General features: G+C 33.8%; 1 long non-coding RNA gene across 1 annotated transcript in view; it reads right to left on the bottom strand.

The window, feature by feature from the left end:
* LOC147079498 (uncharacterized) overlaps positions 1 to 13,272 on the bottom strand; it is a 103,423-nt gene that overhangs the window by 67,046 nt on the left and 23,105 nt on the right. The window contains exon 2 of the long non-coding RNA XR_015069361.1: positions 1,117 to 1,164. This is a non-coding gene — a long non-coding RNA (uncharacterized LOC147079498). The remainder of the gene's footprint in view (positions 1 to 1,116; positions 1,165 to 13,272) is intronic.

The raw sequence follows: 13,272 nt of genomic DNA, 5'->3' as shown, positions 1-13,272 counted from the left end.
GTGTGGTTCATTTTTGTAGGACACTCACACATTCAAAATCCTGCGTCAAAATGTAGTGTATCGTAGAATAGCCTATCGGTATTATATTTATGAATCTGTTCTGTGGTCAATACTGTTTATCTCGCACTAAAAGTTAACACAGTCAGGAGAGGGGCTGTTTAAACATAGCACTCTTTGACAGTAGTTTAGAGTGTTTAGACGGTTAATTTAATGTAACAATAATTAACAGCATCAATACATAAATAATATTATAAACTACGGTCGATGGCAACCACAGAACATAATAGAATACCGATAGGCTATATTCAATACGTCGATGCAGTGTTTGAATGTGTGAGTGTCCTACGAAAATGTAGCACGCATTATGCACCTGCAATAGTGTGTGTAATACACCAACATTAAATGAGCGTAAATGCATAAACCGAGAGCAGTTTTCAGTATTCGACGTAAAACGTATTCTTGACACGTGTGTAAGTTTAACCCGGATTCTTCCTTACTCGAGACGGTTACCTGCTATCGCCTTACCCGTTATGTATTTCAGTTCCCATTATTTCTGAGTTCCCTGATGACAGCCTTGTGTATACAATAGATGAATGATTTCCGGGTAGCATATTATTTAAAATGAACGAATTTTCATTTCATTTACTAGTATTTCTCGAAATAATGATAGAACAATAAACTATTGTGTTAGGTGGAATCTTTACTTCTATTCTTTGTTAAAATTTGAAATTCAAACTTTACGGGGGTTTAAAAAAACGAATTCAGCAAAACTCTCTACCTCTTTTAAAGCTATCCATATTTTATGATAATATGGAGAGGATTTCAATGGAATATACATACATTAAAAGACGAACGCATCGATTCAATATAACAGATAATATACCCAATCGGATTGGGATAATGTTATGTACGCATTAATTTTTGCCTTGAAAATGTAGCTTTCTGTTTTTTTTTTGTCACAAAAAACATCAAAATCAACATTATATTATACCTACGTGTGTAACAAATCCCTACAAGATTGAAAAATTACACAAATAAGATAACGTTGATCGTCGGATGATTGAATTTGATATTATATATATATATTTGAAATTAAGAATAAAAATATAAACTCACTCAAATTCTGCAAAATTGTATGCACCATATCACTTCTCTAACACGCGTCTGAAAAGAGAATAAACCTTGGATGAGTGAGTGTAAAACATTTTACAATATCGTGTTGAAAATATATCTTTTAATACAGGCTGCTGAGCAACTTCATACACGTCATATATATATATATATATATACCAAACATAATACTATTATATTATGTAGTTATCTGACGCTTACATTTATAAATATAACGCCAACTGCGTCAGATAAACGTACGTGTATATTATATATTTTTAATGATTCTTCAATAGTTTCTTAAAATCATTTATTTAATAGCGAGAGTTTCTATACGTACATTTAATAACATGATCTCTTGAACTTGGATTTACCTATTATGAGATCAAAAAAAGATATTAGTGAAATTGATGATATTTTTTCCATTCTTTATGGTATTGACACTCGGACAATTATTAAAAAGAAAGGCCTGACATTGATTCATTTTGCGATGTAAAGATGGAAAGATTAAATAATATCTTCTTTCTTATTATTGAACTGGATCACTAAAAATATCAAGAGTTTTGGTCCCATAGTCATAAAACGATAATGTAGAATGACTAATTTAGAAATTGAGGCCTATTCACTTCGATCGTAAAGAACGTTACGGGTGTCTTATGAACATCAGCTAGCTATACGACATATAGGCATCGTGACATGTAAATAATTGTATATTTTAATATAAAAGCACGGTCATGGTGAATTTGAATATCTTAAGATATTGACCCACTTCAAAATTTACCCAGCAGCTACATATTTACTTAAATTCCAAGATTCTATAATTGCCGCCTGTTTAATTGATCTTCAGATGGGACAAGCATTTTATGGTGCTGAATACTATTGGAACCCCATAAAATACTAAGATGGTCCCTAAAATTAAATTAGTCCTAATTAGTGTTTGATAGAATCAATTTTTAATTAAGACATGTATTTTATTGTGGTGAATATTGATTTGACGTTAAACTAGATATTTTCAATTGGAACCCTAATGGAAACCAAGATGGCGACTTTAAATATTTTATAAATTTGCTTTATTAAAAGGATTTACAAAAAAACACTTAAAAAATCATACATTTCGTGGTTTTATACACAAGTGCACACCTCGTTAGATCAAGCTGTACGCATATACTACCAAATTATATAACTGCAATATGACCTTTTTAGAAGATTCAGTGGGAATTATACGTAGTTGATTTGATTTGACGGATTGTAGTATAATAATTAAGTATCTCTCCCACAAATTTATAGTTTATATAGTAATAGCGGTACGCAGTAATAGTGTGATGTGACGATTAATGTTAATATGTATGTATATGACGTATGACTTATCGCAAGTCATTTAGACTCCGGTCAAAGATTAGTAAGTTCATAAATAATTACAAACATCACGCAAGTGAGGTAAATACGATTAGGCAAATGGAAAATGCAAACTGTTGCAAGGCATTATTTACTCTTCTCTTTCCAGTAATGAACACATCTCACTAAAATCTCCACGAGGAATGTTTACGGTACAATTAAGTACCGATATATTATTATACCGGTTATAGTGGAATGAAGAACCAATGTATAAGAAAAGGAGAAAATTCAAGCGTGTTTTACCGGCTTGGCATATATGCGCGGCATTGAGGAATATTATTGAAAAATAACTTGCAATTTAATGACAGAAAATAAACAGTACGAAAATCATTTCACTATTATTTTTTCTAGACGTTCGTGTTTAACAATATGTAGATACGAGGCATGATATTGTATTTTCCGGTTATATTCAGAATTTCAGAAATTTAACAACAATTTTATGCAAATTACAGAGAAGTTGTTTTAAATATATTTAATCCACGGCACCGCGATATATAAAGTGTTCTAACAAAACATACAAACGCATGTTAAAAATACGTCGGTGACCAATTACGTATCAATAATAAGTCTTATCAAATTTAATTCGTCAATTTTAGATGCAGGCCGTTATTAAACTCTGTCAACCGCCAAACCAAACTGTTTGGACCAGGGAACACAGAAATAATTAAAAGTGCGTTACCATCTAGGTGTGAAAAAAAACAAGGTTTAATTCTCGACTATTTAGAAATATGGGATAAATTTAAACACGTCATGTAAAAGAATATGTTATTTTCAATAGTTTCTATAGAAGCTTTGCATCTCAAATATTTTAAGGCCTGATCGTCATTAAGTCATAAACAAAATGCTACTTCAAAATCTTCGTATATCTTTGGCTATCTTTGGATCTCTACTGGCTTTGCATTTCGATTTTATTAATCTGTTTAGTGTTTTGGGCTATTGCAAAACTCGAGGACGATCCTGCTAGGTTGTTAATGTGATTAAATTGGTGGACAGAAAAACGCATTGACAGGTGGCGTAATACTTATAATATACTTTTGCGATTGTTCATCTAACTAAATGTTATAATATATACAAATATAGTTCGGTGTATTAATGACGAAGTTTGTCGTGTCATGAACAGTAAGTTACAGCTGTGACAATATTTTGAGTGAATCTAAAATTATGTTGAAAATGTTGAAATACTTGCGGTTCTTGACACTTTGAGATATGCCAGGGATAATAAGTATGAAGTTTTCTACACATTGATCTATTAGTTTCAATTTTTATAAATGTACATTATTCCCGCTAGAAAGTTTTATTCTTGTTTTTGATGTAGAACTATTATTTGATAACAATTAATTCAAAATGATAAGTTGAACTTTGTATCGAGTTGACTCTTGCGTACATGCGATAATTAAGTCAAACTGTTTGTTCAACGCGTTGTTATGTTATAATCAGCAACTTTATACTAAATAAAAAAACAATGCTGTTATCTGAAAATCGATAGCGGAATTCCGTTAGGACGAGTTCACGTTGTATAAAATATATATATTGCATGCATTATGCCATGTGGTGTTAACAGTAAATCTAATAAGTAGTAGTCAGTTATTATTGGTAATATTATAACCATAAAATATTTTATGATCAACGTGACCCCGAAAACTAATAATAAATATATGTGTGTTCTCAATATACCTAATATGTAAAATTGAATGATTCTGTGGTATCGAGGAAAGGAGAGACAAGTCAAAAACATAAACTGAGATTTATTGACAACACAATGTTTTTCTCAAAATATATTATGCAAGTAGAGAAATATTACAAATCTTGACTCACATCCGTAATTGCATAGGTAACTCAATTAGACGTTGCCCATTTTCATTGACGTCACATAATAAAACGATGTAGCACTGGACAAAAATTATCAAGAAGGTTTCAAATCATTAACATTTAAAACATTGTATTGAGATCACGTGACTGCCCAGAAAGTTCAATATTGTCCAAGTGGAGCGGGCGAAGGGTGGAGGTAGGCTGTTAAGATCCGCCATATATAATGCACACTTAACTTTGTCATTCATACTTATTTAGTATCACTGAAATAAGACTACAATTTACAGATGGTGTTGGTTAGTTTTTAAAATTCAATTAAACCCGGCGAAAACCATGCCATAATAGAAAATAGTCAAAAAATACTCGTCTATCTATAAAATATCTAAAATTATGGAATAGGCAGGGCTCAATTAATTTAAAAAAATGAACCAACAATATGTATTCTTAACCCAACGAAAACAAATAAGTATGCATGAAAAAGAGTGCACAATTTTGTCGTATCGCCCAAAATATACCAAAAGTATTATGATTTAATTCAGGCTGGGTTTAACAAGTTATCAAAAACTAACCGACCCGATCTCTAAATAATTGTAGCCTTAGTTCAATATAAACAAATAGGTAGGTACGTATGAATAACAAAATTTTACTATTTATGGGGGATCCGAACAGCTTACCTCCACCCTTCGCTACTGATAGGTACTACATGAGAAAAATGTGGAAATGCCGTAGCTGTACCTCAACACTAATGTGTATTATGTATTATGTCCGATTTTCCCGAAGATAAGTTAGATGTTGTACATACAATATTATCTTTCAGAGTCAATTCAAATGCTGAGTCTTTCTTCTTCCTCGTCGCAACCCTTATGACTGATAAACGTGATTACTACGGAATTGATACTGTAACATTCTGGATCAGCCTTCTCCAGTTTTCCCTATCCTATGTAACCATTGTGGTGGATTCTATCGGTTTTGTAGTAAATTCCCTCGCCCTCGACAACGGCTTATAGAATAACCGATCACAGAACAGATTAATAAATAGAATTCCGACAGGCTATACCCCAATACATTACATTTTTATGCAGGGTTTTGAATGTGTGAGTGTCCCACGAAAATGAACAACATATTATACACCAATATTGAATGACCGTCAGTGCATAAACCGAGAGCAGTTGTGAGAATGAAGAAAAAGCGTATTATTGACACGTGTTTAAGTTTATCTCATATTCTTCCATACTCGAGATTGATTGTCTGTTACTACACACCCGTTAGGTATTTCAGTTCTCATTATTTATGAGTTCCCTGAAAATTGCCATATTTATGTGTTTTAGGTGAAAGAATCATAATATGAAGAAGTAGATAAACAAAAATACACACTGATAATAATTATTGTTTACTATCCGCTTTTTTATTTATTAATAGTAAGTACTTTATTTTTTTAATAATAGTATCTGTGTGAAAAAGTAAAACAGAGATATGTCTGAAAAACTTGAATAACATCAATGACATTAATATGGACGAAGCATCTGGAAAAAAAATGGCACTCACTTTTTTGTCGGGTCTGCCGAATGGCATAATCTGTTCTAACGCCATTACAATAAAGGTGATATTGCTATAAATTCCCGATGCGTGATATCGCATAATGGAAATTGCGCGACGTCTACCTATACATGTGCGAATGTCGCTCGAAAATTAAACATAATCACTAAAATACTCTTGATTTTTTTTACACTGAAACATACAAAATTACATTTTAAAAAACTGAATGTTCTTTTGAATCTCCTAAAAAGTAGTAATTTTCGAGAGTATCTATCATTTTCCCTATCGCAAACATATCCGAGTATATCGATTGTATGTGAACAAGGTAAGCGGACACATACATGACAGTTTCTCGCTGATGCAGAATTAAGGCAGTGACTATATTATTGTGTTCTGTTGGATACCCTACGTCATGGCCCCCACATCCTGAAGCGGGCCCCAAGGCTATGATGTTTGGTGGGCCCCCTACCTATTATTAATACCTATAATTAATGTGTTTTTAGGGATCTTTTGTATGTTTAATATGTACCTACATCCATTTTTGAATTATGGAGTTGTTAAGTATCGGCACACGGTTAAAAATTGCATCGTAGGTAAAACCGAATATTTTAATTATTAACTCATTTAGTGCTAACACCGCGACTTAATTAAAATATTAGCAGTGATTGTGTTTTTTTCTTTTTTTTTACTATTAGAGCAAATTTGTGTATAGGTTATATGAAAGTATGGTGAAGCCGGCAAGTATGGTGAAAAAGTATGGTGAGGCAGGCTGGTAATCATTTTGTGGCAAATTTTCCACGTTAACATTATATTATATGGGTACGTTATAATGACTAAGGTAAATCCTCTGTGATGCCCTGCATTTTTTTTATCGCGTTGCTATTTCTCGTAAATTGTCGGCTTTTGTTGGCCTGCTTCATTCAGTTGTATGAGAAAGCCGATTCCTTACCCCTTTAATACCTCTATGATTGTAACTAACGCATTGTCCAAGAGTTAATAATATAATGTTCGTGGGTGATAAAGTGATGGACGTAAAAAGGCAGAGTTGTCGAAGGGTTAACGAAACGGATAGGTATCATTAATACCGTTTACCAGTCTGTATGCTCGTCGTCCGTTGTGTGTATGGGTGAACGGAAATGCAAACAGTGTACCGGTACGTCGGCGTACGCTATGCATGTATGAATGCCCCATTGCAGCCGCATGATGTGACATCTAGCGCCGTGTGTCATTCCCGCAAATTCCCGGCGAGTGCTATGCGGTGCATTTGCTTTGAGGCGAGCGTATTAATTAACACACGAACGGGTTTTATTTTGAAGGGAAATTGCTTCCATTATCAGCCTGTCCAGCCCCTAATGTAAACGACGTTGTTCAGAAAATTTAATTGCGGCTTTAATTATCAATCTCATATGAATGTAGATATTATACAGTAAAGTTAGTGCGTAGGTTTCTATGTAACTACAGTCGCACTCGGTTATTACGATCAGGGATATAGCGAGAATTCGGATGTAACGAGGAAACATTCGTTGACATTTTAGTTTATGATTTTGTCCATACATTTATTCACTGTTATAACGAGCAACACATCGGATATACCGAGCTAAAATATGGTCAAACATTGTCTTAAAATTGTTAAGGCCATACCTCGGCTGAGGCATGGTCTTAAAAAAATCGTGAGTAGGCATGCGCGGATTGTGCAAATGACGCGAGTCGAACGAAATATAATTTGTCATAAAAATCCAACATGCGTCCATTTAATGTTATATTTATTGTTAATAGTATATTGACATGTTTTCTTTTTCAAGTACATGCGGAACGTTTTTTAGTCATCTTTACACGATTTAAGAATATATTGAAGAAGATTTTTAAAAACTAACCAACACTATCTACACATTGTAGTCTTAGTAACTTAGTTCAATGAAAACAAATACGTATGACTGACAAAGTTTAGTGTGCACTATGTACATAATATGTCGGTATTATCATTAGAGCCCTTTTCACATCTTTATCTGTCCGTTTCAGATAATTTATTGATAATTAATATTATTAATATCTTATTTAATCACTTACCCAAGTATAATATTTGCAGAAGTACGAGTAGTTTTATGTTTATAACTTAACAGCAATTAACTTTGTAACCATGTAATAATAATACTATATACGTTACGGTACTTTATTTTACGAGAGCAGAATGGTAGCATTTTATCGCGAACCTCATTAAAACGTGCAGAATTCAATGAATGACATTTCGCAAGAGAAAATTAAACGTTACTTCCTTCCATTGTTTAACGGGTCTCTGTTGGTTACAATAGCAAAAATTGTTGCTCGTCAAAGTTTAAAGACCATAAAAATTGATATTGTGGAAAGTCGCGTGCTTTACTGGCGCGCAATTTTGTTTTCCATCGGGATTAAGCGCTTGGAAAATACGACGCGAGAGCATTTTCCATTCACTTCCTACTGCAGCTACATAATGGTTCACTACTACATAATGGCAGCAATTTTATAATACCTTTTAAATATACTGCACAGGTACAACGAATTGTGCAGAGTATATTCACAAGTTGCACGTGTATACAAACACGTCCAATGTCACTTCTAACTTTTTAAATATATACATATACGAAATAAAAGGTGCTCTCAACTGATCACAATATTGAAATGGAATTATACGTATAAAGTTTTTTGTTTATTTTCAACAAAAAAAATTTCAAAATCAGATAAACTTTAAATTGCATTTTCCAACAATTGAGAATTATGGCATTGGACCTTTAAGTATTGAGCCACAGAATTCATAATGAACAACTGATTCGAGTAAACAGGCTACATTTTAATTCAATAAATATTTACTATTGAGAATCGATGTCTCCGCCGAATCTTAGGGGTACATTGGTACGACCGCGTTACAAACACCCGAGATCGTGAGCAGACACAACAGCCTTCGGTGATTGAAGTTATCACGAAGAGACGATTTACGTGGCTGGGACACGTATTCCGGATGCCGCCAAAGAGTGCGGCACTTTGTACCCTTGTGGCACAGCCTCAAGGGTTCCGTCGCCGTGGCCGGCCCTCCCTCACCCTGCAGCAGTGCTACAAAGCGACCTACGTGCTGCAGGTCTGACATGGCGGGAGGCGCAGGAGTTGGCGACGAACCGAGAGAAGTGGCGCCAACTTGTGCTTGACCTATGCCCCAATGTTGGGATGTGACAGGGTGGAAGAAGAAGAAAAAGAATCTTATTTATATAAATAGTGTGGCCAACTCGATAATTTTACCTAATCTCACAGTGACTAGGCAATAGTTTTTTTAATACGCTTGTAAATACTGTGAAGGCTCCTATTATATGTATTAAGAATTTTACGTTTTGGCCCAATAAACAAATCAAGACCTACCTGTTCACTATGACTACATGATATCAGAAAATCATTTGTAAACTGCCGGTATTATGAATGCACTTAGTGCAATGTTTTAGTTACATAATGTTAATTCTACCTACCCTGATATAAGGAGGTGACTGTAAAGGGTGGATATATATAGTGATCACGACCTTCAGCCACGAGTGATCAACCGAGAAGAGAGAGTGCTACGGCGTACGCTGCAATATCAATCAGTTATGATTAATAAATACATGGTAATTTTAAATAAACATATCGGGTAATTCGGATTAATTGTATAAAGTTTCTGGAAATCTTCTCTTGTGTACGGGGACATTTGATTCATTCACAGACTAATAAAATACAAAGGACTTTCTCATTGCATCCGCGCGCAGCTAAATGGAAAATGCGGAAAATTAACTACCTAGCTCGCATTTCATATAATATGAAAAGCCAGTCTGCAGCATTCAATTCAATTTTCCCGCATGAAAGCTCAAATTGAAATTTGATTTAAAAAATCTACTGAAAGCCGTCTCTGTCGAAATTGATGAAATAATAAACTCAGGAGAGTAGAAATAAGTACACATAAAATGCAATAATTCAAATGAAGCAAATTTCAAATAAGGGAATGGGAGAACTGAACGCCGCACTGTCGTAGATACGTATACAAAACGTAGACGAGGAATTTTAATCAGTTTATATCTACTACTTAGTAGTTTTAATTCATTTTACTCTTAACATAATGTTTTTTTATTGCGGATTGAGAATTACCATACCTAAGGCTTTATATAAAACAAAAAACTCCTTTTTTGTTGGAACTTAAACGTATGCACGATTAAATCATTATTTACGGGTGCATATTTAAATTCTTACCAACTATTAAATCATAATATAATAATTTAATATTAAATATTTTTTTAAAGTACCTATAAGTACCTAACGTCTATTTAATTTCGAATTGGGTGGCGTCCAGTTGTCCCGGCGCCAAATCGTCCTAGACCCGCAAATAACACTCATAAACCTGTGTTGTGATCAGATTTACGTTTCGGTTTACCGTACCTGAGAATATTGACTGCACTCCATAAGTGATTAACAATAATTCATAACAATACTCGTAACGCATTCAAGTTTACCGTTCGTCACAATATTACCTGGACAGGTAAAGTTTCCGCATGAGAAAGGTAATCAGTAGGCTTAGGATTCTTAGGTATTTAAATATTTTTTTTGAGCGGCCCCACAACAAAATTTCAAAAATATCTATCTGTTTCAGACTTGAAACATTTAAGCCCTATTTGTTAACAACTATTTTTAAATATTTATGGACAATTACATATTTTTACATAAACACAAAATGTCAATGTTCCTGGACCAATTGTAATAATAATATACAAAATTAAATAGTGTTTTAAATAAAAAATATTGGACTTCAAACGCTGCAGTATATTAAAGCTGTTTTGGAAAATCCATTAGATGTCTCAGATGTTTCAATTTATTTTAGGTACATATTATTCATTTTTAAGCACCTAAAAATCCTAAGCCTAGTAATCAGTATGTATTGATATTCAATGAAGTTTAACTCCGGTTTAACGTTATATTTTAGTTTATTCATTATAGCATTCTACAAAACGATTGTTGTTCATAGGATTAGTTGTGCTTATTATAGTATACTGGTACCTATACCATTTCAGAAATATACCAATAAAATAATATTCAGACAACTCCGTTCAATTTCAAATATGCATTGTGTAAATATTTGAAATGGAAGGCATGCATCTGTCATATTATTATTATATTGCACGGTATCCTCACTAAGAAGAAACGGTTACGCTTAAATAAATGCATTAAGTTTATTGCAAAATATTTTAAATTGGCATTTGTTATTTGATGGGATTTTCAAACTCAGAATCGAATACCTCTTCGAATGTCTTGCTACCCTGTTACTTAACGATGTAGTTTTAGTGATGAATTATTTTGGCTTCGCTTTATTATCTACATCTTTGGATATTAGCATAAAATGAAGGGTTACTCATGTAAACTGTACGTATGACATGTAGCGTATCACAGTTCATCGTGGGCTGTAGTAACGGAAAGAAATGGCCGTATAGCATTGAGATTAAAATAATATGACGTGTTGTACATAATGTACAAATTTTATTAGATAGGTACCTACAACTTGAAACTTACGAGCACCTACCAGAATTGTATATAAAATATATGACATGATTGAATTTTTAATTTACTTAACTACCTATTTTCTTCTGTCTATCCCCTCCCCTGTATTTCAGTAGTTTTTAAGTAAGTATTCTATTTAGACATACATATTCATTTCTATACGGTCATTGGTTTCTGATACAACATGTCACGTTGAATTGTGATACGGCCAACTGCATACGTACAATTTTCCGGAGACGAACATGAAGAGCCACACGATTCGCCACAATCTTTCGACAAAGGTACCTGTGCCACCCAACATACTCACCGTCGGCGGCCGCCTCTGCCGTTTCTACAAATTCCTCACTTATTTCGTGTTATTCGTGGTGGTGAAGCAGAGAGACCGCCGATCGTAGGTACAATATCCAGTTACGAACGGCGTATCTTTGGTACGTCCCACGCGACGGCAGTCGTCGACCGAGGCGGCAAGAATGCGGCCGCCAAACAAGGCTGCGACCTCAACCATCACAACACTAGCGCGTTTGCCACCAACAACAACAAAAATTTCACTGTATTTTCCCCACTTCTCCCAATACAATACATATATGGATTAAAATACTCTTTGCGTGTGTGCCTGCATGTACTTGATATGCGTGCACACGTAGTATACCCACACTTGATCGGTTTTGAACTTTCACACACAACACATTCTCACACACTAGTTCCAGTAGGCCCCGCTGAGGCTCTGCACCATGTTACACTGCTGGAAATACAAACGCATCCGCAAGCAAAATCGCCGTTTTAAGGTTGTAAAAGTTCAATAGAAACAATGGAACGTAAATTTTACTATTACGGCCTCACTCTAATGCTATCAATTAGGGGGAAACCTAACATACAAACATCCGGAATCCAGTAATTCAAATTCAATCAATACAATATAGCACTAAACATTTGAGTACACCAGTAATATAAATGTTGCTTAAATAATACACTGTAATTTCTTAGACCGGCGTTCCTATCAATATGTAGATATATGTATATTAATATTCAGAAAAAGATGTCCCTCGAAAGACTTATTTTGAAAAAAGAAGGAAAATTTAATAGTTCAAAAGATGGTTAAGTATATTAAATGTGGGAAATTCCGCATTTCATTTTGGTTGGAAAATATAATAGATATATGTACATATATTATTTCAATTTCAATATATTATATAATAATATTATGCTTTTCTCAAAAAGGTAAATATCTTTTTCCATGTCTATTTCGTAACTGTAGCAATGTAATGTCTAAAAATATTAATTAAATTTAATAAGGAAAGGTTAATGGTGCCCCCTCAACTAAATATATATATGGGTATAAGACATAATGATACACTCCACCCTTTTGATTTTACACCAAATGTAACACGACTTATTCTTGATTGCATGAAAAATTATAGATAGATAAAATGAAATGTGTGTTGGGTATGATTTTATTAATTTATTGTAGTTGGTTGCAGACCGCTTTTTCTGGTTAATCTAGATTAAAGTGAAGTGCTACATGCTACTAGGGAACGAAATACGCCGATAGATATAATTAGCTGAAAAGTGTTTTTGAAAAGTACCCATGGAATATATTTTTGATTGCAATATTTCATAATTATGTTACTTGATATTCCTACTATCACTACACTCCTCCATAATCTGTATTGGCTGATTTGGAAACTACAATAGTGTATTGTAGATGCGGTTTCATTCACTGTCTCATTTGTAAAAGTTGAATGCTTAAGTGCATTGCTTTGCAGACAAATGGCCTCGATATTGTGGTGCATTGTTTAAAAAAATTCAATACCAGTAATGCATCTCGGAATGCCGCGACCTCGCTTTAAAATGCAATGCATTTTTGTGCTAGTAGTTGTCGTTGTA

Source organism: Rhyacophila brunnea, unplaced genomic scaffold, assembly GCF_057557595.1.
Source record: "Rhyacophila brunnea isolate RB1 unplaced genomic scaffold, BYU_Rbru_1.0 scaffold_1, whole genome shotgun sequence".
NCBI classification, from domain to species: Eukaryota; Metazoa; Arthropoda; class Insecta; order Trichoptera; family Rhyacophilidae; genus Rhyacophila; species Rhyacophila brunnea.
The sequence above is the reverse complement of the archived record's forward strand: the minus strand, read 5'-3'. Positions and strand labels throughout refer to the sequence as shown.